We start from the raw sequence: 23,784 nt of genomic DNA on the forward strand, positions 1-23,784 counted from the left end.
CATCCTTCCTGCGCCTCCCCGCCGCCCCTCGCTCTCCCCCCGCCTCGCCGCCCGCACATCGCGCATCGCCCCTCGCCGGGGCCGCTTCCCGCGGTCCCACAGCGCCCGTGCCCCGCTGCTCAGCCCCTCTTCCCCCCCCCAGCCGCCGCAGCCCTCCCGTTTCCATACTCACGGCCCCGGCGCCGGGATCGGGAGCGGGTCCCTCGCTCCCTCGCTGGGCGGCAGCGCCCGGCGGCGCAGGCGCGCTGCCGCCTCCTCCCCCCGCGGCGGTGGCGGGGCGGCCGCGGCTCCGCTCAGAGCCGGGCGAGCGCGGCTCGGGCCGGGGCGGGACGAGGGAGCGACGGACGGGGCGAGGGAGGCGGGGACCGCGCTCGGGAGCCGCGCCGCACACCCGGCCCGTCAGTGACCGGCGCTGCTGGGGAGGAGGAGGAGGAGGAGGAGGAGGTGGTGGTGGAGGAGGCGGCGGCGGCGGCGGCGGCGAGAGATTCTCCCACCCCCACCCACCGAGCCGAGGTGAGGCCAGGGCAAAGCATCCTCCTTTCTTCCCCTCATCCCTTCCTCCCTTTCATCCTTCCTCCCCCCCCCTCCCGACCTCCTTCCTCTCATCCTTCTTTCCTTATCCTCCTTCCCCCTTATCTCGCCTTCCCCTCATCCTTCCCAGCGCTTCCTGGTCCTCCTTTCCTTTCTTCTCTCCTTAGCCACCTTTCTCCACTCCTCCCCATCCCCCAGGCTCCCTCTCCCCGTGCCCACATTTCGCACCCTCCAGATATAATAATCCTGCCTTTCCCCCCTTACCCCCCCGCTTTTCCTTTTTTTAAACGCAATTTTAATTCTCGCTCAGTGGAAGAGGGAGAGGGAAAGAGACGGAGTCGGTCACAGAGATAATCCCCCCTCCTGTAAAGAATGGATTTGAATTAATGGTCATTTTGTGGTGTCTGTATTATGGGAAGAGGGGGATTATATTTAGGGAAGAAAAGAGAGGGTCAAAGGTGTGTTGCTTCACTTATTCATCTATTTACCCACCATCACTTCGAGGTGAAACCTGGCTCCGTATTATCTCAAGTCTTTTTTATTTTTTGGTATTGTTTAAAATTATCCTCCTTTCTTCAGGCGTCAGAGGTTTCTTCCTCCCTTTTATCCATCCCCCGTGCGTCCCTGTGATTTACGGTCGCTGCTGCTCCGATTGTGTGACCGGGAGCCGGCGGGGAAGGGGCGCGGGGGGCGGTGGGGAGGGGGCTGCGGGCGCCTTCTCCATCCATCCATCCCTTCCCCGCAGGCCTCTTCCAGGGGCTAAGACCTTCCCAACCACCCGCTGCCCATCCCACCCGGAATCCACCCTGAGAGGTGCCAGCTCCCACCGAAGGATGTGCTCCGGTGGCAAGGAGTGAAAGTTTAAAGCGTGGCTTTGTCTCTCCGTGGATGGCGAGGAGCTGCGTGGATGTCGGCGGTGGCCAAAGTGTCTCTTGGCGTGGCTTCTGGAGTGGAAGAAGTTTTGCTCAGACATGGTGGTGGTGGGGATCTGGGGCTTTCCCTGGCTGCCGTGCCCACTTGGGAATTGGCGTTGTGGATGCATGTGCTTAGGGGAGCGTCCACACGCGGGGGGTTTGGGAGAGAAACTTTTCCATCTTTGCGATGGGGGTGCAGCGTGAGGAGAAGGCAGCAGGCACATGCCTCTCTGCAGGCTGGAGGGGTGAATGCACTCCCTCGTGTGTGATGCTTGGCTTCTCTTTAGGTGATGCTCTGTCAGTTGGTGGTTGTATTTCTCTCCCGTGCAATGGCAAAGCATTTATTTCATTGTGAGCGTGTTTCGGACGATTTCAGCCTTTTTGAGCTTCCGTTTGCTGAATTCAAAGTTAGTTTGTGCTTTACCAGGATAGATGTGTTTCACCCCCCCGTTACTGTAGACATCTGTAGATACCACAGCAGCCAATGCTACAGCAAAACGATGAGCCTGAATATTTAACACGTATGCTATGTATCATCTTGGCATGTATCCCCAAAATATGTTAATTCTGTGAACTTGTCCAGGTTACAGTGAATGCTGTGTGTTTTGGAGTATGAGGTAGATAAGGAGCATAAATAGGGGCAGCTCAAATGATGCTGCTGATGCAAACACCAGATTTTCCTGGCTCTGTGGCTGTTACAATGCTGCTGGTTTTCCTCTTTACCTGTAGTGCCTATGATTGATATAATGCATCGTATCAGGCTTTTTATACTCCAAGTCAAACAGAATTCTTTCTGGAGGAGAAAACGTACTGATCTGACGGGTGAAGTTCTGCACTCAATTGTGTAAATGCTTGTTTACAGAAATACCACCTCAGCTGGGTACAAGATAGCTGTAATTCCATTAATGGGCTCTGCTGATGACAGAAACCTCCACAGGAAAGCTCCAGTGTCACTTGAGCCCTCACATGGAAATACAACTGTAATTCATGCAGATTTTCTGAAAGCTCTTTTAATATTAATGTTGAGCGTGCATGGTACCACTGAAATGCCTTTGAAGCCCTGAAAACCAAGAGTATTTGTAGACTGAGTCTTTAAAGCCAGAGGAAGCAATTAGATCTTCTGCTCTGACCCCTTGACTGTTGTAGTCAGTTGGATTTTATCCAGTTACTTTTAAATGCAATAACTTGCATTTGGCTGAAACATGTTTTCCGGAAAAATTGGAGTTTTGATAGGATGACTGTAAGAGGTGGAGAATCTGCTGTTTATTAAGTTATTTGGCTTCAGCTTCCAGTCACTGGCTACTGATGTGCCTTTCTCCACTATGCTAAAGAACTCCAAGTATTTTCTTACCATGGAAGTATTTATCAGCTGTAACCCAGTATTCCCTCTCTTCTCTACTTAAAAAAGCAAGTGAACTAAAATTCTTTAAATTTGTCATTTTCCTCACGACTCGGTTTCTGGGGATTTTTTTTTTTCCAGAGCCCCTTTTTCAGCATTTTTGTGAAAAGGGGAGCATGCCAACACCTTGTCTCAGGAGTGTTTTGTGAGTTTAAATATTACCCCTCTAGTGTTACTCTGCTGTTTCTACATCACATATACATACTCAACCTTCATTTGCAGCCCTGCATTTTGATGTCCTTTTCTCTGGGTACTCTCACTGTGGCAAACCCTTTGCAGGACTGTTTCTTTCCACAAGAGTTCATCATTCCATGGACTGGCATGTGTTTCTTAATAGTGGCTTTATAACTTTGTAGCTGGCTTTTTTATATAATGTTTTGTGTCTAGAGTTAATTGAATATACCTACCACTCCTGATGGCTTTTTGTAACTGATTTATCTCTATCAATTTACACTTGTGCAAATCATGTCACTATTGATCGTGCAGGCTTGCAAATGAAAAGGTGTTTTGTGATAGTGGCTGCACCTTTGGGGAACTCCATGTTACTCTGAGTTATGTTGTGATGAGTTCTTGTCAAAAGCTGCTTTTTTGTTTTTTTTTTTTTTTGAGATGTCACTTAACCAGTTCTTCACCAGTTTAAGGTGCTGTTTTGCTGTCAGGCTTTCATGGAATACTGTACCAAGTGCCAGAGAAGTTTATACACACAGACGGGTATTTTTGCCAATTGGAGGTATGAGTTGTATCAAAGAATAAAACCACACTCATTTTAGAAAATCAATTTTCATTATTTTACTTCCCATTATTGGTTGTAGAGCTCTGGTGTATTAGTATCCCATATAATTTTTCTTACATTTTTGTTTTGTTCAGGACTGACATAGTTCTAACCTTCCTATAGCTGCAACCACCGTCCACTGAGTCTTTTAGAGTATGGCTGTAACATAAGTGTTCATTCAGACTTCTGCAATTTCCCCGGGATTTTCAGAATTCCTAAAAATTCATGTCAGTGGGACAGACGTCTTGGACACTTCTGAGAGAGCTTTTCTATGGTGACCTTTGGTTTTGCTACCAAAAATGTTTATGGCAAAGTAATGTTGTTTTAACGTTGTACTTGTAGTGGGATGATAATTAATATTCTCATGAGGTACCAGCAAATCCTCCCACTTCCTTACAAATGCAGAAATACTTGTTGAATATTTTTGTCCTTATGCACTGTTAGTGTAGCTCAGAGTCCCCATTTAACAGCACACCTGTGTGAGGGCTAAGATTTCTTTGTTCCTACAATTTCCTCCCCACCCCTTGTGTTTTTCCTGTTGCCAAGAAATGTCTTCATCCTCACCTATCAGTTTTTTACACCTACTGTTTCAAAAAGTTTGGAATTTGCTATCCCATAACACTTTTCTTCCTGTTACATATGACTTCTTACTTGTAATTGCAGCATTTAATGAAATCTGTTTTGTGGCTAAACTGTGGTAGTTATGACAATGCCTTCCAGGTATTACACGCTGTCTGAACACACGAGTATGAGGTTATTTGTTTTTTCTGTGTACAATGACAGAACCACAACATTTATTACATTTCAGATGAGTAGGCTTTGCTTTCAGTGTAGCATGTTTCAAGGCTTGGCTAAAGAAAGTGAAACTCATTATTTATTTGCTCCATAGTTTGTCCATAGGTGGTACAAAGTGTAGGAATACTTTGAGTTTAGATATAATACTAAATGGTTGTGGAAAGATGAAGGGCAACTATACAGAAATAATAACAGAATCACAGACTGGTTTGGGTTGGAAGGGACCTTAAAGATCATCCAGTTCCATGGGCAAGGACACCTTCCACTAGCCCAGGTTGCTCCAAGCCCCGTCCAACCTGGCCTTGGACACTTCCAGGGATCCAGGGGCAGCCACAGCTTCTCTGGGCAACCTGTGCCAGGGCCTCACCTCACAATAAAGGGTAGGTAAATAAATAGTACAATATACAGCTGGAAATAAGAAGGACAGCACACAGAAATAAAGAGTAACCTGATAGGAATTACAGTGGCTTGCTTAGGACATAACTTGATTGGAGTCTTTGTGGCTCATGTTTCTGGGAATTGTTCCCTTAAAGCTGATTTGAGGTAAGATGCAAGAAGAAGATACAAAAAGAGCAGAATTGGAAGGGGGGGTGAAAGTGACCAAAAGGAAGTTGTGTTTCAGAGCCAATTCCTGACTGAGATAAACTTGTTTATTTCCTATAAACACCACAACTGCTACACGTGTTCGGATACAGTGTGCCAGCTGACCAGGGAGAACCTTCCACAGGCACAGCTTCCATCCCTGCAGGCTGCAGGAAGCAGAAGCAGCTGAGACTCATTCCTTGTGGAGCTCCAGTATTGATGGGTGAGATCCTCCACGTGGACCAACAACACCTGGACCTGACTGGGGCCAAACTGCTGCTGAGTCTGGCATGCCTTGAGCAGTGGTGGAAACTAAAAAGACAGAAGTGTTTAAGAGTGCTGTAACAAAGAAGTTGAAGAAATGACAACAAAGAACAGAAATGAGGTTTTGGTCTATTAAAAGAAGTGGCTGATAAGTAAGTTAACAACAGTGTACAGTTCTGGTGCCCCCAGTGTAAGGAGGACATGGAACTGTTGGAGCTTTCTCCAGACTTTTCCAGAGGAGGGCCAAGAAGTTGATAAGGGGAGTAAAGCATCTTCCCCGTGGAAACTGGCTGAGAACATTGGAGGTGTTCAGCCTGGAGAGGAGAACTTTGTGTGGAGACCTCACAGCACCTTCCAGTGCCCAGGGGACCTATGGGGAAACTGGAGAGAGACTCTTCATCAGGAACTGTAGAGATAGGACAAGAAGTAATGGGATCGAATTGAAAGAGAGGAAATTTAGGTGAATATATGTAAGAAATTCTTCCCTGTGAGGGTGGGGAGGCCCTGGCACAGGTTGCCCAGAGAAGCTGTGGCTGCCCCATCCCTGGAAGTGTCCAAGGCCAGGATGGATGGGGCTTGGAGCAACCTGGTCTAGTGGAAGGTGTCCCTGCCCATGGCAGGGGGTGGAACTGGATGATCTTTAAGGTCCCTTCCAACCCAAACCATTCCATGATTCTATTACATGATTCTACACTTTCCTTGTATTCCAGCTTCTTATTGTCTTACAGGAATTCATAATACATTTAAGTATATCTCAGAGTGATGAAACTATTGTGTGGAGTCTTTGGTTGGGCAGGCTCAGCACTCTAGAGATGTAAATGAATTTGGTATCAGGTTTCTGGATAAAAGCTCTACATCGCAGGTTTCTCAGCGTTTCCTCAACATCCTACATGAGCCTCTGAGAGAGCAGTGATGTCTGCTTGCAAACAGCGTTTGTATACAAACAGGCGTTCTTGAAAGTTTACAAACATTAGGGTGGGTTGGAGTCATATTTACATGACAAAAGATCGGCTGCTCGAGGACATTAAATTGTTGTTACCGTCACTTACCAGTACAGTTGGTTGAAAGGCAGGGTTTTCGTGCTCCTCGTGTTTTGAGTACTTTTTTATTTTGACGTAGAACAAGCAAGTGAATCTTAAAATTTCCAGCAAAATAAAAGTTCCCTCCCCTGGTAGAACTCTCCACACTCCCCACCACCCTCACCGTATACATTTTATGTTTCAAATACCTTGTGCTGTCACCAGACAAAGCATTTTGACTTCGTAGAGTGCGGGAGGGAAGCTTTTCCATAGTTTTTCCTTGGTTGTGTTAAGAAAGCACACCTTTCCTTAAAGTACTTTTAACTCTGCTGAATCAGCGTTTTCTGATAGCAAGGCTTTTTTTTTTTCTTTTTCCTTTGGAATATTTTTTGTCTAGAAGTGCTTTTCAGCCACATCACCCCTTGCATTAGTATTCTGGTACAGAGAACAGGGGAGAAATGTTTTCAACATTGCTGCAGAGAACTGCCCAAGTTTTCAGGCTTCTTAAGGAATGAGAATTATTCAGTTAAGTGAAGCTGAATCCTGTAACAATAAGAACATCTCACAGGGTTTGCATTTGAGAGGTAAGAATAAATGCTAGATTTTGCAGTTATACAAAAGAATTTCTGTGTTTAGAGTATTTGAAAGATATTTTTATAAATGTTCCAATCTGCTGTTATCTCTGGTGTTTTAGTAATTATTATGTGACATTTCTTTCTCCTGTGGACTTGTCCTTTTCTTTGAAGCTGTGTATTTTAAAAGCAAGCATATGTTACAATATGCTTAATGTAGACAAGAATATTAAAACAGAAGACAATTTGAATGTGAGTGGAGCTTTAATTCTGAACATGCTCTTCTGAGCAGAAAGTGGAAGTGGTTTCAGCCAGGGGAGGCTCCCACTTGCCCAGGTGACTTCTGCAAATGGGGCTTAAGCTTTTGAGTTACTTAAAGCTTCTAAATGGATTAATTACTTGGCCCTTGTCTACAACTAATCAACCTTAATTTTTAATACTCTGTTATTTACTAACAAAAGCCACTCCTCTGTATTCCATTGAATGTGTCTTTATGGAAATTCTCCATTAAAGCCCATTCAGCACAGCAGGGGCAGCTGAATCTCTCAGTTCTCTAAGTTGTGCTTATAAAGAAAGGGTCAGTTGGAAATATTCCTTATGTTTTAAATAAAGAAACTGTGTCCATCCTGCACAGAGCTGAGAAAACCACTTTTATCAGTTCTCTAAATCTTTTCAAACATTGAAAGTAACTCCAAAAGGCTTCTTCCTAGAGATTTAACTTTCAAGTTAGATTAGGGAGTAAAACACTAAAACAATGGAATAAAATTTTAGTAAGCATTGAATCTATTTCTATTGCTTTATTATCATGTCAGGAGGAGAAGTTGTGTCCTTTCCAGAGGAACCCCATTAACAAACATGAATAAAACCTTTCTAAAAGAGGCATAAAAATTATTTGCAAACAAAACTCGCTCAATCTGAGGCAGATGTTTTTATCTGATTAGATTTTTTTTTTCTCCTTTGCTGCCTCTAGAAAAGCATTCTGTTGTTTGCTTCTTGGTATAGTGAGATTTCCTCTTTAAAGCTGTTGTGTAAATTTGTGTCAATTTGGAGATTTTTGTAAATAAATAGTTTGAAGTAAGCGAATGAATACAAATCAATAGAGAATAGGTGAGATGTTCTCTGTCATTAAATACTAACTTTCTAGACTGTTTATTGAATGGTCTTTCCTCCTGATAAAAAATATGACCAGCTGTGATAATTTACTCATAGTTAATTCTTCATGATATTTATTGAGAAACTTTGAATATAGAACCCAAATACTTGGTTTTTTTTCCTGCATCTCTGTAAAAAAATCATATGATGAAAATGGTTATTTCAGCTTTTACCAAAACAGAAAGGAATTGATTTCTAACTTTTTGTATTGTGACAGAATATTTAAGTAAAATTAATTGTGTCATCTGTGCTTGGTTTTCACAGAGGATTTATCAAAATGCTTCATAAATGGTTATCTCGTGGTTACAAGTGTTGATTGATTAGATAACAGAAGACTCTTCAGCCTTTCAAGGAAAGGTATAAAATAGATAACAACTAAAATTTGAAGTGAGAAAAATCCAGGGTAAGTAGGAGAATAGTTCTTCCACTTGTAAAATATAGGAAAGCTGGTTGATTTAATTCTTGCAATTAAAATCCACAGGTGATTCCTTAAAATGAAGTTACAGAGTGGCAAAGAAACAACTGCCATACAAGTGCCATTTGTTATCCTTTTTTCCCTTAATGGGGTCAGAGTGAGAGAGATTCATATATTTTTATTGGAGCACATGAACTCCTTTCTAGTTCTTACACAGATAGTCCAGAGTACTCACTATAATCAAGTCAGAAATGCAAATTCAGAATTACAGCTGCTTAGTCTAATTTTAAACGTATCTATTATCTCTGTAATCTCCATTCCCAGTGCTCAGATGCCACACAGAAATACTTCTAAGGAAAAGAAATTGTCAGGAAGCTCATGAATGAAGGAGGATGAGGCAGTGGAGGGATAGAATTGGAATAAATGTACTCCAACAGATATTCTGGTTGTCTGGGAGCATTGGGCAGAGACCACAGAAAGGTGTCCCTTGTCCTTGGGTGAGCTGCCCATGCTTTCCCTAAAATTCAAGCCTGTTTCAATCAGCTCACAAAGTGTTGTGGACTTTTGGCCTTGCTAAATGTTGTTACTGGGTCACATCTGACATCCAGCAAGAGCAGGAACATGAGAAAAAAGAAAAAGAAATGAGAAAAACTGTTGCTATCTTATGATTCATCTTTACCTGCGTGGCTTAGGGAGAATTCTGTGCGTGGCTAAGGCAGCAAACTGAACCCCTGGATGCTCTAATTTGCTCTTGCACACTAATTGCATCCTTGAACAAAGTTTTTTTCTTTTATACTCAAATTCCAACCCTTGCATTCTGGTCTGAGCTCAGGGGATAGTGGATCAGTGCAGGTGAATGTTTGTGTGCATCAAACCTTATATACATTTTATCACTCCCCTGTATGCTTTCCTCATCTTCTAAATAACTTAAATGCATTTCCAGAGCACTTTCTACAGCTGTATAAATACTTTATGTCTTTGTTTGTTCTAATTCTGTATTTACCCACCAACTGTATTTTGTTTACAAATTCAGCCTAAGAACCAGAAAATGTCTGGGCTATCTGTGTTCAGTATTTACCTTCACTTGGCAGGGTAAGAAATAGCATTTTATTATTGTTTTTGATTATATTTAATATATTTCATTATAATTTCCTTAATGTGATCAGGGAAACTATCACCTTGCTTCTTGCAGAGTCTTTTTGGAATGCCAGCCAGAGGTATGGTATGGTCCCAGGTGATCTCAAATGCTGCAGCACAACCTAATTTACATGACAGAGTGGTATGGAAGCATACATTTTGTGCAAACATAGCCAAAAAGCCTTCAGAATTAATGTCTTGAAGTAGTTGAGGAAGCTGAGTGACTGTAGTAGCCATGGTAACTTTTTTCCTCTTGCTTTTAAGTAGAAACCTCGCTGATTACGAGGCTTCATGTGAGCCTTAAGCTGGGGAAAACTACAAATTTGGTGGCAGCTAAAGAAAAGATCACAAATAACTGGACAGATTCAACACATGGGGAGCAGTGGATTGGATACAGAAATAGTAGGCTTGCAAACACAATTAGGTTGAGAGCTGTAATTATGACATAAAGCTTTTTCTGAGGCTCCACACTCCAATTTCTCCTTGTTTGCTCAAGTTTTAGGACTGTTTTGGCTTGACATGTGCTGGAGTTGCAGGTACCCTTTAGCTCAGATGCTGCCAGACGCTGACTTTGGGCTGACAGATCCTTGCAAGCTTGGTTTCATCTTAAGGGTGGAGTCACCTTAACTTTATTTTAATTGTTTTATGGCTTTTGGGTTCATGGGAAATGATGCTGAGATGCACTGACAACATGAGTGTGTTCAGGTCTCCTGTCATCTTAATGAGTTTATTTTTGCTGGGTGGTTGACAGTCAGCCAAAAGAAACAGCAAAAAAAAAAAAGATTACATAGCCCTAGAACAGCTTCTTGGCTGGTTTTCCATAAAAAGATCAGTCAAAAGGAAGGGGAAACACTAGAGATGAATATTTTGAATATTTCCTTTTTTTTTCTTTTTTTTTTTTTAAATCAGTTTTCCATGATGGTGTAAAAATTGGGATCTCTCATTTGTTTGCTCTCTCTGCTTTTTTACTCTCACGCGTTGGAGGTGGTGTGAGGTCCAGTCTGTTGCCCTGATATCCAGAAGAAAGGTTTGTCCTGCCCTAAGGATGCTGCAGGATTTGTGATGTCTAAAGCTTTTCCTGATCAACCTCTGGGGAGATAATCCACAGTAATTAAATATTTCTTGAAAGAGGGCGAGAGTGAGATGGACTGTGATGATGAGGACAGGGGTGGATCAGAGCAATCAGGATTTGGTCACACCGAAGGAGCAGCTTCTGAGGAAGGACTGAAAATCACAATTCCCCAGGGAAATGCCATAAGAAGTTTATCAAGGGCAAGTGCTGGATCCTGCACCTGGGACAGGACAACCCTGGAGAGACTGGGGAGTGAGACCTGGGAGTCCTGGTCAAGGGCAAGCTGAATATGAGTCAGCAGCACCCTCAGGCACATGGTGGGATTTTTGGGGTTGTTCTGTGCAGGGCCAGGACTTGGACTCAAAGATCCATGTGGGTCCTTTCCAACTCAGGATATTCTGTGAAAGAAGACACGGGAGTTTAAACATTTCAGATGTGCTTGAAATCAGTGGTGTGAGTTGGACAGTTTTTATCTCCAAAATTTTGAGTGACCTCATCCACTCCCCTCTTGGCTGTGCTGGTTTGGATGTTTCTCTTTCTTTGCTGTTCTTCGTTAAGAAGTTCTTTTTCGTTGGGGTGAAAGCAAAATCCTGTAAGTGAAGAAAGAATTTTGAAAGCGCTCCTTAAAAAATGTATTTTTAATGATTTCCACCTGGGTTTAATTAGAAATTGCTAAAGATGCTTAGAATGGAGGTCACCTCTTGGCCATTACAGCTCAGGTGTAGGGAATACAGGCAAAGTGTAGCTGCTGAGGGACACAGGTATGTACAGGAAGACTTTTAGCAGCTTGAAGTACTTAGAGATCCTTTAATGAAGAGTAAAATATGTAAATATATAAAAAAAAGGGCATTATGTTTGAGCAGATAAACCTCCTTTATGCATTAAAATAAAAGTAAAGCACCCATATTGAATCTTAGCTCTGGTCCCCACATAATCCTCCTTCTGCAGTAAATTCAGTGCCTCAAATGTGAAATATGCTTCTCCAATTTCAAGAAATGTACAAAACATGAGGAACACTTAACAAGGACTGAGCAGAAAGATTTATTTTACTGGGAGCCTCTTCCAGCATTGCAGATGGTTTCTGGCTGTCTGGTCTAAGGGACTGGTTTGGGTATTCAGATTATGCAAGATTAAATCCTTGATCCTTTGAAATTAATTACAGAATTTTCATCAATGTTACAGAGCTCTTACCCAACACTTTTGGAGCTGTTTCTGCCTTTGGCACTGGACTTGTGTCTGTGTCTCCTGAGTGTAGCAGGAGCCAGTCCTGTGTGCTCTTTCAGTGATCAATAAATTGCTTAAATCTCTGGAAAATTCAAATGCCTCTCTGTGTTACCTTCTAGACTGTTGTGAGTACTGATTGTGTCTGTTACCATGCTTCAGAAAGCAAATGATTTATGTGAGCAGGATTTTTTTTTTACCATTTTAACATTAAAAAAAAAAAGTAGCAGTAAGTGTCCAATAGATCAGTTCTTCTTTGCATCTGATTCCTCAGTTGCTGCAAATAAACAGTACCTGCTGCTCAATCCTTCATTTTAATGAGCTGGTTTTTTTTGTTGTTGTTTTGATCTAAAGACTGCTTTTTCTCAGAAGTGAGAAACTTTATGTTGGGCCAGTTGAAGAAAACGTTGTAGGTGAATTCAGTTCCCTAAACGTGATGGAAACACCTTACAGTCTTCAGCTTTGCTCTTCAGTGAGGTCACGGGTCTCCAAAAGGTCCTCTGCAAAATCCATCACTACTGGTTTTCTTCTGTGCCACATCCTGGATTCATCTCAGTGCCAGAACCAACCCCAAACTTACCAGCACTGAGTTACTTGATGAATTCAACTGTATTTCTCCCAAAACGTGGGTGGGAGGGTGCCCTGGCAGGAACCACAGCTCGGGGTTAACCTTTAGTGGGGCAAAGTACATGAAATAATGATGAAATTTGGTGGGAGTCCTGCCATTTTGGATATATTTTGGCTTAGTGGGAATAGAATTACAGATGTTGTCTTAAATGATGTGTATTATAGGCATGTGTATGTCATATGCAGAATACTCTTTATGATGAAGCTAAATTAATTGTGGGTCTGTGTTTCCAAACACAGAGAGTACTATGGGAAATATTACAAGATGAGTTGCAAGGTATGTCAAGGGCAGTGATGACAGTCAGTATGTTAGAAAGGTTTCATTATTTGTTTCTCCATGGAAATTTTGGTGTCTGAAGAACAACTCTTGCGTTTTTTCGCTTTTGGATCCCACTAAATAAAATAGAAGGATTTGATGAAGGTGTGCGATCACTTAAGATTTCTTCTGCCACAAATAATGTGCAGTCTTTGCACATGTTTAATCACCATTAAAGAAGGTGTTGGGTTTTTAGCCATATTTATCAAGGTTCTCTCATTTTAAAATGGTAAGCAAAAGACTTTTGCTTTCTGCTGGAAGGTGTCCCTGCCCATGGCAGGGAGTTGGAACCAGATGGTCTTTAAGGTCCCTTCCAATGCAAACCCATCTGTGATTCTATGATTTTATTTCTTTTAAAGGAAGTGTTTTGTGGATTGTCATTCCTAAAATTCATTCCAAACTTCAGTCTAAGAAGTGTACGTCCATCTATTTCTAAATAATTTAGTGAGAATGATGTGTTGGCAGTATTTTAAAAGTTATGACCATTTGAACGAGGTAAAATTGAGTTTTGCGCAATACTGTGACAAAGATGAAAAATTAAAAGCCTTATTTTTTTATTATAATAAATTATGTGTCCTTCAGGTGATTTCCAGGTATCTTATACATTAATGTAAGGAGCGCTTCCCCTGCTGAACTCTTTTTTTGCTGTTAGGTTCTTAAGCCAAAGGAAAAAACAGTTTTCAAGAGCTGAATTTCTGTGAAAATTGTTATGAAATGCCATTCACTGTAGTGAGGCCTCAGTAAAATGTAATCTGTTATTCCCTGTGTTTTATTTCAAGACTGTGGGGAGATGTGTTTTTTGCTCCACACTCGCTCAGAGTTGCTGCAGTCCAACGTTTGCTGTCCTGTTGCTATTTTCGTTCCTGCTTTTTGTGGTGAAGGCTTGTGATTTCATTAACAGTTATTTTAAAACCTGAGCAACCTGACAGAGGGCTAAATAGAGCATAATTCTGTTTCCCATGTAGATAAGCACAGCAACACATGAATAAAGATCAGCTTGGCCTCCCCTCCACGCTTCACAGGCCTCCCGCGTGGCTTCAGGAGCCTTGGGGAAATGGGCCATGTTATCTTCAATTTTAGAAATAATTAACATTAGTTTAATCCAAAGTGTATTTCTAGATTAGTTTGTGAATTATAATAGTTGTGGTTCTTAATATTTTCTTCTTTTGTTGTTGTTTTTGTCTGTACTTCTGGCCTAGGAGAGTGGGATCTTACCCCATTAGCTACCTTCCTTCAGTGGGAAGCCATGCACTGAGCGAGTTTGAACAGTTTTCCCAGACTTTGCACTTGTGTTAGGTTGTGATAACCCTTGAAACCCAAACTTGTTATCTTATATGTTAACTCCACCTATGGCTTCCAGAAGTCATCTTTGTCACACACAGCGTCACAGCACAGGGCCCTGTTTGTCCTTTGAATTAAGGAGCAGTGATTAAATTACACATGGTTTCGTGATCCTTATTTTTCCAGCCTGAAGGATGGTGTGGTGACCTTATGTTGACACTACAGAGAATGTGGGCTTTGTTAATGAATTTGAGATCTGCCCCTGAAGTTTCAACCAGAGGCACTTGTCCTACAACACTAGCTTTGTTTTTTTGGGGTTATCACTGTGACATCTGTCCTGTTGCTACATGAGGTGCCATGTGGTAGCACTTATTCTCCTTGTATTCATTTGATGTGATTTGCTTAATATAAGAAAACAAGCCCGTGCTACATTTATTTTTAAGTGAAGAGAAAAAAATTACTTTCTCTGGAAGGACGACAATGAGCTGTTTATTACCACAAGCTGTGCATTTTATTTTCTTTTACTTAGAAAGCGGTGATTTGTCTGAGTTTTTGGAGTGGTTTTTAAGTGAATAATGATATAAGAGCCTTCTTACTTGAGGCTTCTTATAAATGTAGTTATTTATACGAGGAAAAATTGTTCAAGCGTGGATTATTTATGCGGAGGAGAGAACTGGCTCTGGATTGATGTAATTTTTCTTTCCCATCTGCTCTGAACGACTTTGTTGTCTCTGTGCAGTGAGTGCTCGCCTGCAACTTTGTTTTAGACACTTAGGAGCTCCTGGTACTGTTTTCCTTAATAAAATGAACGGATTCAAACATCACCTTTTGTTCTTCAAGGCAAACTTTGTTCTCTCATAGCTTCAAATGAGTGTTGTGGCCTTTCCCCTTTCATTTTAGGCAGCCCTGGTTTCATCGTGCACTTAAAAAGTAGAACTGAGATTTTGGTTTTTTTCTTGGTCTGGTGGTATTGGTATATTTGTTTTTTTTTCTTAATTTTTTGATGTTTTTCTTTCCTCCTCAACAGTTGAGAGGTGGATGAGAAGAATAATTGCACTTTGCCCCCCCCTTTTGATTTCACTTTTAATGCCAGTCCCCTCCTAAGATGGTCCAGTCTGGGCTCAGCCTCCTGAGTGAACTATGATGTCAATCCACTCTGTTTAGCCACCAGATTCTTTCAATATTGGTAATTCTGCCACTGGGAATGTGCAGTTGTAGGCAAAAAGAGCATCCAAGCAGCCTTCCTAAAGCATTGTTAATTGTTGACAGTAAAGAAAGATGGGGAGGATTTTATACCAATAAAGATCTTTCCTACCTACAGCCAAGAATGACCTAATTTTATTTTTTTTTTTAGGTACACCAGCAGGATGTGTCTGTAAACAGTTTCTAAGCAACAGCTCCCTGTCCTCTAGAAAGAATGTCACATTTTATCTGGGTTTTACAGCCCTTCTGCCCAAATCTGTGCCCTGGATTAGGGAGAGGTTGGAGGAGCCTTGTCAGCAGTGATAGTTCTCCTCTGTTCTAGTACTACCAACCACCTACAGCTCACTGAGGTGTTGGAAATTAAATCACTGTCTCCTTTATTGTTGGTTTCCCAACAGCTTTGCTGTCGCAGTCCAGGACTGTGAATTATCTCTGTGCAGCTTCATAAACGTTCTGTAATGATCAAAGAACCCCTATTTCTACTTCCATTTAAATACAAGAGGTGACAAACCAGAAAAACCTGAATAATTATTATTTTTTTAAATGATTACATGGTTTGAACTGGTTTCAAGGCAGAAACTGAGTTTTCCCCACAGCACAACAGGTCTCCATTTTCACCAAGACTGTCTCAGACTGGGGTAATTCAGAGGTAAAGAAGATGAGAGCCCTTTGCTATCAGATTTTCATTACCTGGGAGCAAGCAGCTCAAGTGACCAGTTTTCTGATACTTACCTGCATTAAGCACTGTCAAATAATTTGCATCTAGAGGTCAAGCTCTAGTAAGTACCTAAGAAAGAGAAAGAACCTTTTCCATGGTAATATAGTTGTATATGGGGGGAAAAGGGAAGAGAGCGAGCAATCTCACTGAATGTTATACACTTTTATGACCAATTTTAAACAGATGTTATTTGAAAATGGCAAACATTTTCTTTTAGCCAAAGATTTGCATATGATGAAGTACAGAAAAGGAATTTTCAGAGGGATTTTTGTTTGTTTTGGTTTACTAATCCCATCCCTGGAAGTGTCCAAGGCCAGGTTGGGCGGGGCTTGGAGCAACCTGGTCTAGTGGAAGGTGTCCCTGCCCATGGCAGAGGAGTGGAATGAGATGATCTTTAAGGTCCCTTCCAAAACAAACCATTCCACGATTCTATGATACTACCAGAATCTTCTAAAGAATGTTAACCAGGGGGCTGTGGAAGTGAAGAAATTGTTTCAGGCTACTGGAACATAAAACGAGTCATAAATGTCAGGTTCTGTATCTTGCACATGATCTGCCATATCTTACCTTAGCTGAGACTGCTTTTGAGGTGGGAGATCTTGTAGGAAACAGGTTTTGCATTAAAGGACATTGGAATAAAATAGGTTCAAAAACTCATTTAGTAAGAGGTGGGAAAGAGTCGGCTGGAATCTCTCTCCCATTGTATTCCAGGCAAAGCAGCCTTCAAGAAAATATGTTGGAGGCTGCTTACAGAAAAAGCTTGAATTTTGTCATAGTAATTCCATGCTCCCATTTATGAGTTGTTTCTTCCAACTCTGTGAGCCAGCAGAAATAAACTTCCAGTTTATTGGAAGATTTGGGAGGAAGAAGAGTAGCCTCATCAGGTACCAGGGGATGGTAGAACCTACAGAAGTGTATTGGTCATTTTACTTGTTTATTTTTAATTTGCTGTCTCTTATCTGCTACTGTTAAATACTATTTCAGTTTGAAAAATGGTCTCACTGCTTTTATGAACAATGCCCAGAGAGAGGGGCTGTGGATGTTGGAATAAGATTTGAGTCATGGTAATGATTGATAATATAGGATGTAGCTGATGGCCTGATTTAAGGGAATTGTAGAGTTTATTTCTTCCCTAGGAGAGGTAAAATGATAGGTCTTTGTGTGCTTTTGAGAAAAACAGAGATCTCTGTATATGTTTCCTCTGCTATTGCAAGAAACTGTCTTGTTTCTTAGAACTGTCTTTGATTTCAAATCAAAGGAAATAGAGATTTTGGCTACATACAGAATGGGGAGTGAAAAAAGTAATGAAGACATTTTGCTGGCTTGCATTAAGAAATAAAACTGAGTAGAAGGAATTATGATTTCTGAAAGAGATTTTAGATGCTGTTACATGCAAGTGGAAAGCACAACAACAAAGGCAGTTTGAAAATACCTGTGTGTTTAAAACCTGACATTAAAGTAAAAAAATCTGGAGTTAGAAGAGAGATGAAACATGAGCTTTTGAAGAACTTTTTATGAAAAGGGCAATAAAAATAAGATTTGTGATGTTCTTACTTTTTAGGGGCTGCTGTGGTGGCTTCCTGTCAAATATCATAAAACCAGACTGGGAGTAAATTCCATTTTTTACTGTGTTCAGCATTCTCACCTTCTCCATTACATTTTGACCAAGAGTTATAAAATCGTTATAAAATTCTGATTCCAAGTAAGCTTTTGGGGCTTTGTGCATTTCTGTTCATTTCTAAGGTAAAGGAAATTGTAATCTCAGTCAATCCTTATCAATAATTGCTTGATATTTCCCTCTAGGTTTGGGCCAAATTTACTTAGTGATTTCTCTTCCATATAGTAATGATTCCTTATTATTCTTATTTCTCTGTTATTCTGCAAGACATGGATAAATCCCATTGAAAAAATGTCTCTGTTACTGAATATTCCACTGTATATTAAATATTCCTTTCTGTACAAGCCAAATTCTTCCACCTTTGTAAGCTCTTGGTTTAAAAAAAACCCCTTTTTTTCCCTGCATATATTAACAAAATATTTGAAGATTGAAGGGAGTGAACATGCAGTGAGTCATCTTGTGTTGAGAATAAAACCTGATACATTTGTGAATGAAATCCAGCTTTGTGAAGTGGAGCATGTAGGATGCTATTATTGTTTTCTGAGGGATTTTTTTTTTTTGTATATATATTTTTGCTTTTAACAGATGTGTGAATTAGGAAAGCTTTAATTAGACTTGGGAAGTGCTGTTACACATTTGTAAATCCGCAAATGTTGGGATGAATTAAATTTAGTAGAACCTTACTGTGACAAGGAATATCTGCCTGAGGTGTTGTGAATAATTTTTGGAGGTGACTCCATTGACATTATTTAAGGAACTTCTGTTCCTAAACCTGAACACAAACACTGAGATGCCTGAAAAGTTTGAAGTGAACTGAGTGCCAAAAGCTTGATGAAGTTCTGTGACTATTACGTACCTTATGTTAGAACAAGTGCAGGATTTTAGCAGAAATGTTTGTTGATCTGATGACACCTATGAAATGCCAAAGTCTGTCCAAGTCCAACTGTGTGTTGCACAAAAATTCTGCAACTCAGAAATTATCAAACATGGTGCTTGCAGGCAAAGTTATTAATAAAAATCTGTTCTTCTTTCTGTAAGGGTAGGTGAAAACAAAGAGGACATGTATGGCTTGATTCATCCCTGGATATTCCATCCTGGCTTTGAAGAACCAACTGTTTATGGACTTCCTGAGTCTCAGGGTAGCAACTGGACAATAGTTTTTAATTGAGGAGAGACACAACATTGTTTCATAACTTCTCTTGTTAATGTTCCCTTTGTCTCTGAAAGTCCTGCTGCAGTTGGTTCCACAATTCTGAGGGGAAGAGTGTTCCCTATTTCATACTTGGAAACCTGATGACTGAAGAATTCGAGGTGCATTTAAGTTCTTGTAGCAGAGGAAGTATTTTGAGTTCTGTTCACCTCTGTGCCATCTGCCTTCACGTAGAATCGTGGAATAGTTTGGGTTGGAAGGGACCTTAAAGATCATCCAGTTCCATCCCCTGCCATGGGCAGGGACACCTTCCACTAGACCAGGTTTCTCCGAGTCCTGTCCAACCTGGCCTTGGGCACTTCCAGGGATGGGGCATGTTTTTAATCACAGCTGTTCTCTCTGATTTATACTGAAAGTTGAATAATGAGGTGTGTTTACACTCTCTTCATATGGAGAACATGCAGTGCCTCTGATCGTGGAGACTTCATAGGTACATGTTCTAGTTCTACCAGACCTTTGTGGAGGTGGAAGGACACGTGGCATTAAGGGTGGAGATGTGTAAGAGATTTAAATGGTGATATACAAGTATTCCCCCGCCGCCCTCTTTTCCTGGACAAAGCTGTGCAGAACTACTGGTTTTCAGAGGGCTTCCAACTGTGACTCCATTTCACATGTGGAGTTGCCTTTTCCTATGTTTTTCCCATGTTCTCCATATTATGCAATGGTGAAAAAAAGCATTTTCATCAGCTGTTTTTGCCCCTGGTCACTGAGCTCGATAAAATCTGCAAGTCTGAGCAGTGAGATTTATGCTGGAGTATTCTGCTTTAATTATTTTGCTTTCTGTATCATTAAAAATAGTCGCTTTACTCTTCACCTCCTTCCTTTCCAAGTGGTGGCAGGAATTCTTTCTGGGGACTAGTGATGCCGAACAGGTTATATATTGAAGTTGTGAGGTTGTACTTTACCTTCCAGAAAGCTCAGAACCCAGTTAGATAAATGAGTTAACTGTTTTAGTGGGCATTACAGTTACATTGCATGGACTGAAGTTCTGCAGTGAAGTAGGAAGAGCTCACTGAGGATGAGGCAGAATTTGTCTGCCTTACAGAACTTTACTGAACTGTGTCAGGCATCACAGAGGAGGAAAACTCTTGGTTTTGAACGAGCTTGGGACTAAAACTACTGCTGTTGAAAACATCTGAAACAGTGATCACAGACACCTTGGTTCAAAGCCTTGTAGGAGGTGGGGGAAAAGGAGGTGGGGGAAAAAGCCAAATTCACTATGGTAGTGTTTTATCTCCAAAAAGAAGCACACATAGAGGGAGATATGATTAAAAGGCAATTAAAAAGAACACTTTGGGATTTTGTTCTTAAGAAACTTCATAGGATCATTTAAGTTGGAAAAGACCTAGGAGATCATCAGGTCCTTCTGTTTCAAGGCAGTAAGAAAAATAAATAATACTCATTAGAACAGAAAATGAAGAAAAGGCAGTGAGGACTCGGGACAGCAGGGAAAGCTATTTTTAGATAAGAGAATATTTTTTAAAAGGTATCATAATGTGCAAGTATTCAATGCCCGAAATGTTATAAGGGAGGCCAAAAATAATTCTGCAAAAACGTTCAAGACGTGAAAACCAATTATGAATCTTTTTTCAAATCCTTTGGAAGCAGGAACTGCTCCAGAGAGTTGGCAGCCGGTGGAAAAGTGAGGTAGGAAAGGTGGAGTCTAAGAGGACGAGGCCCAGCAGAAAACCCAGGGAGAGTCTGTGCATCCTCCTTACCTGCAGAACAGCTCCGGAAGGATGTTCACAGGGAACAGAGAACATGTGTGAGATTGAAGTGTTAATTAAAGGTGTTCTAGAGGAAACAGATACAATGACTGGTATGGTGTCACTAAAATTGAATTGTTTTTTTTGCTCACTGTGGATTGGTTTCATTAATGTTTGGTCTCACGCTTGTTCTCTGTGCCTCAGATATGACAACTGCCCTAAGGGTCAGGTTTCATAGCACAGTGAGCACTGATTAGTTTTATCCTGTATAATTCCTGGATTGACATTGTCTTTTTTCTGCCAAGTTTTATGAATGCCTAATGTATTACTTTGTTTGAAAAGGTATATAAGGTAAGGTGCCAGTTTCACCTTGGGTTTTGTTTGATTATTTGGTTTTTTTTTAAATCCTTTTATTTTCCGTCATAATCCTCTATGAGAACTCTTTGTATTCCATTGAGGTGCCTGTAATAGTTTATTTACCTGGTGGCCTGAAAAGTTTCGTTGCCATTTTCCAGTTTATCTGGGTTCCTTTGTTTTCTTAATCTTCACAGAGATTATTTTTTCAGAGACACTGATCAAAGATTCACTGTCAAGATGGAAACTGTTTATGAAAAGTTCCTCTGTGGAGAAATTAATCTGACATTGGTTAAATTGCTTTTTTTGAAGGACTGGCACTTCATTGTCACCTGTTTACTTCTTGCATTTCCTTTAGCCTGCAAATACCAGTCATTTGTTAATTAATCCCATCAGAGTTTGCAGGTTTTTTGTATTTGTGCAAGATGTGACTTCATGTTTTAATGTTGGTAAAACAGAAAATGCATTTTAAGTCTTTCTGTCTTTCTTTCTCCTCAACTGAGGGGATTTTTAGCTCCAATAAGACTCATCTTGTCAGACTGGAGAGGTGTTTTGAAGACTGAAAAACAGATTAGATAAGTTGGCTTCCTCTGTGGTCAGGGCACACAGTGATGGTAATTGCTTGGACAGGTTGCAAACAATTCAAAATACAACTCTGCAGTTACTGTGCCTTTTTGTCCTGGATTTGCTCTTCAATATCTCCATATCTATATATTTTTTTCCTGGGTTGGTATTATTCCCTTCTGTGTTGCTTCTCCAGATTCTTCTCAGATCCATTAGTGGTGATGCCAGTTTCCTTTTGAGAATTGCACCATAGCATCAATGAAAAAAATGCTTTTAACTCTAAAATGTCCTTTCAATGAACCTCATGTAATTAAGTTGGATTTTTTTTTTTATTTTCATAATAATTTTGAAACAGCCACTTACTGAACTTGGTGCAGAACTAAAAGCATCTCAGATCTCTGTCATCTGACCATATGGATGGTGGCTGTTACTTTCCCAGATGAGTGAATTTTGAGGATTCTCAGTGAAATATCTGACAGTGTGTCTCTCTCAGTGGAACTGCACAGCCTGTATCCGTGTGTGTCTCCTGGTTCAAAAAGTACAGTTGTAGAGTGACGGATATTTTAAGGATCAAGCACTGTTCCTCAGACCTCTTTATGTAAGAGACATAGAAAAGTCCCACATTTAAATGCTAATTCTCTTACTGGCATATGGATTTTCCTGAATTTTAGGGGTCAGCCAGGTTTTTTTCCCCGTGGGGTTGAGACAAAACCAAGCAAGTTGAGTGACTTGTGTCTTTGTCTCATACCCTGTTGGTCTCTCCTTCCCAAGAGCAGAGATTTATATCTGGAAAGCCAAATATTTTCCCTCTACCATTTCCTAGTGTGCTTTCCCAAGACAAGTGATGTCCTGCTTCTGGTACAAATGGATACAATCAGGGCAGTTTCTAATCCAGATTTCTTTGAAGTCCATGGGTGTCCTGAGCATCCTCTTCCAGGCTCAGCAGAGGGGATGTTTGAACAGCTTTCTGAGCGTACCAGACTTCCCATCAACTCTACAAAGCTGCTGTACTTTCCTCAGCTCTTTAAAATTCATGTGCTCCCAGCTCCTTAAAGACTGTTTTTTCTCTGCTCTCTCTGGATTTGTGGTTCTTTCACCTTCAGTCAATAATAGGAAATCCTGTGCAGATTGAAGAGCCTGTAGTACCCAGATGTCAGTCATTACTCTAAACTCTTCCTTCAAATGAGTTGTTTTCAAAGGAGAAGAAAATGATTCTTTATAAATATATTTAACAAAATCACACTGCTCATTGAGTTTTTGCAGGTTTGCCTGGGGGTGGGAATAAAAACATGATCAGTTTAAGCATGGCATCACTTCTTTTTTCAGCATTACTGTAAAAAGCGTATTAAGGTTTTCATTACAGTCTTTCCATTTTCGGAGGTTTATATCACCTGCTAATTTACTCATTATATAAGAACATTATATGGAAGGTCCATGTTGAACTAATCAAATTTCATTTGCAGAAAAATCTTCCCCAAACAGCCTTTCTGCCTGCTCAGGAAGGCAGGGCGTTTGCAAAATTTGTGCTAAGATTTCCAGACCCTTTTGTTCAGAGGGAAGGAAATGCCAGTTTGGGTTCTCCATATCGTGGTTCAAGAGCTCCCTTGTCTTCTGTTCCCATGTTTCATCCCATCCCAGGTCTTTTGCCATATGAGAAGGTGATTAGGGGCCTGGAGCCCCTCTGCTATGGAGACAGGCTGGGAAAGTTAGGGATGTTCAGTTTGGAGAAGAAAAGGCTCTGGGAAGCCCCTTCCAGTGCCTAAAAGGTCTCCAAGAGAGCTGGAGAGACACTTTGGACAAGGGCCTGGAGTGACAGGACAAGGGAGAATGGCTTCCCACTGCCAGAGGGAAGGGTTAGATGGGATATTGGGAAGAAATTCTTCCCTGTGAGGGCATTGATGCCCTGTCTCAGGTTGGGCAGAGAAGCTGTGGCTGCCCCTGGATCCCTGGAAGTGTCCAAGGCCAGGTTGGAGGGGGCTTTGGGCAACCTGGTCTAGTGGAAGGTGTCCCATGGCAGGGAGTTGGAACTGGATGATCTTTGAAGTCCCTTCCAATCCAAACCAGTCTGTGATTCTGTGATTCTATGAACATTATATCAGCACTTCCAGATTGAATTTCTATTAAAAAAAAAAAAAAGAGGGAAGTGGGAAACAAGAGAACTTAACCTTGTTGTTTTCGTGCACATGGGGGTAGTGATGGTCTTGATGATAGTTTTTAGGGTTCTTTGACAGGGAAGGGGAGACTGGGTTTCATGTATTTTAGTACCTTTGATTTTGAGTCCTGGGCAAAGATCCCACTCTGTTTGTGCCAAGTGCTGTGTAAATACCTGGCAAAACCAAACT

The 23,784-nt window shown here is 41.2% G+C and overlaps 1 protein-coding gene and 1 long non-coding RNA gene across 4 annotated transcripts in view; one reads left to right on the forward strand and one right to left on the reverse strand.

The window, feature by feature from the left end:
* The first annotated feature begins 378 nt into the window (after window positions 1-378).
* Window positions 379-23,784, forward strand: part of CTNNA2 (catenin alpha 2) — a 492,427-nt gene continuing 469,021 nt past the window's right edge. Inside the window, exons 1-2 of one of the 3 annotated variants that reach the window (XM_027691275.1) lie at window positions 447-513; window positions 1,277-1,422. The gene's annotated coding sequence lies outside the window, so the exon portion shown is untranslated. Of the gene's footprint in view, window positions 514-1,276; window positions 1,423-2,968; window positions 2,990-23,784 lie in introns of those variants that run through there. The other 2 variants (XM_027691274.1, XM_027691276.1) reach the window with 2 other exon arrangements.
* On the reverse strand, window positions 11,250-12,283 carry LOC113971410. Its single transcript, XR_003535543.1, has 3 exons — window positions 12,140-12,283; window positions 11,816-11,930; window positions 11,250-11,429 (listed from the first exon to the last, which is right to left on the reverse strand). It is a non-coding gene; the product is annotated as an uncharacterized LOC113971410 (long non-coding RNA).

The sequence above is a fragment of the Neopelma chrysocephalum genome, unplaced genomic scaffold (assembly GCF_003984885.1).
Source record: "Neopelma chrysocephalum unplaced genomic scaffold, ASM398488v2 Primary Assembly neopelma1_83, whole genome shotgun sequence".
NCBI lineage: Eukaryota > Metazoa > Chordata > Aves > Passeriformes > Pipridae > Neopelma > Neopelma chrysocephalum.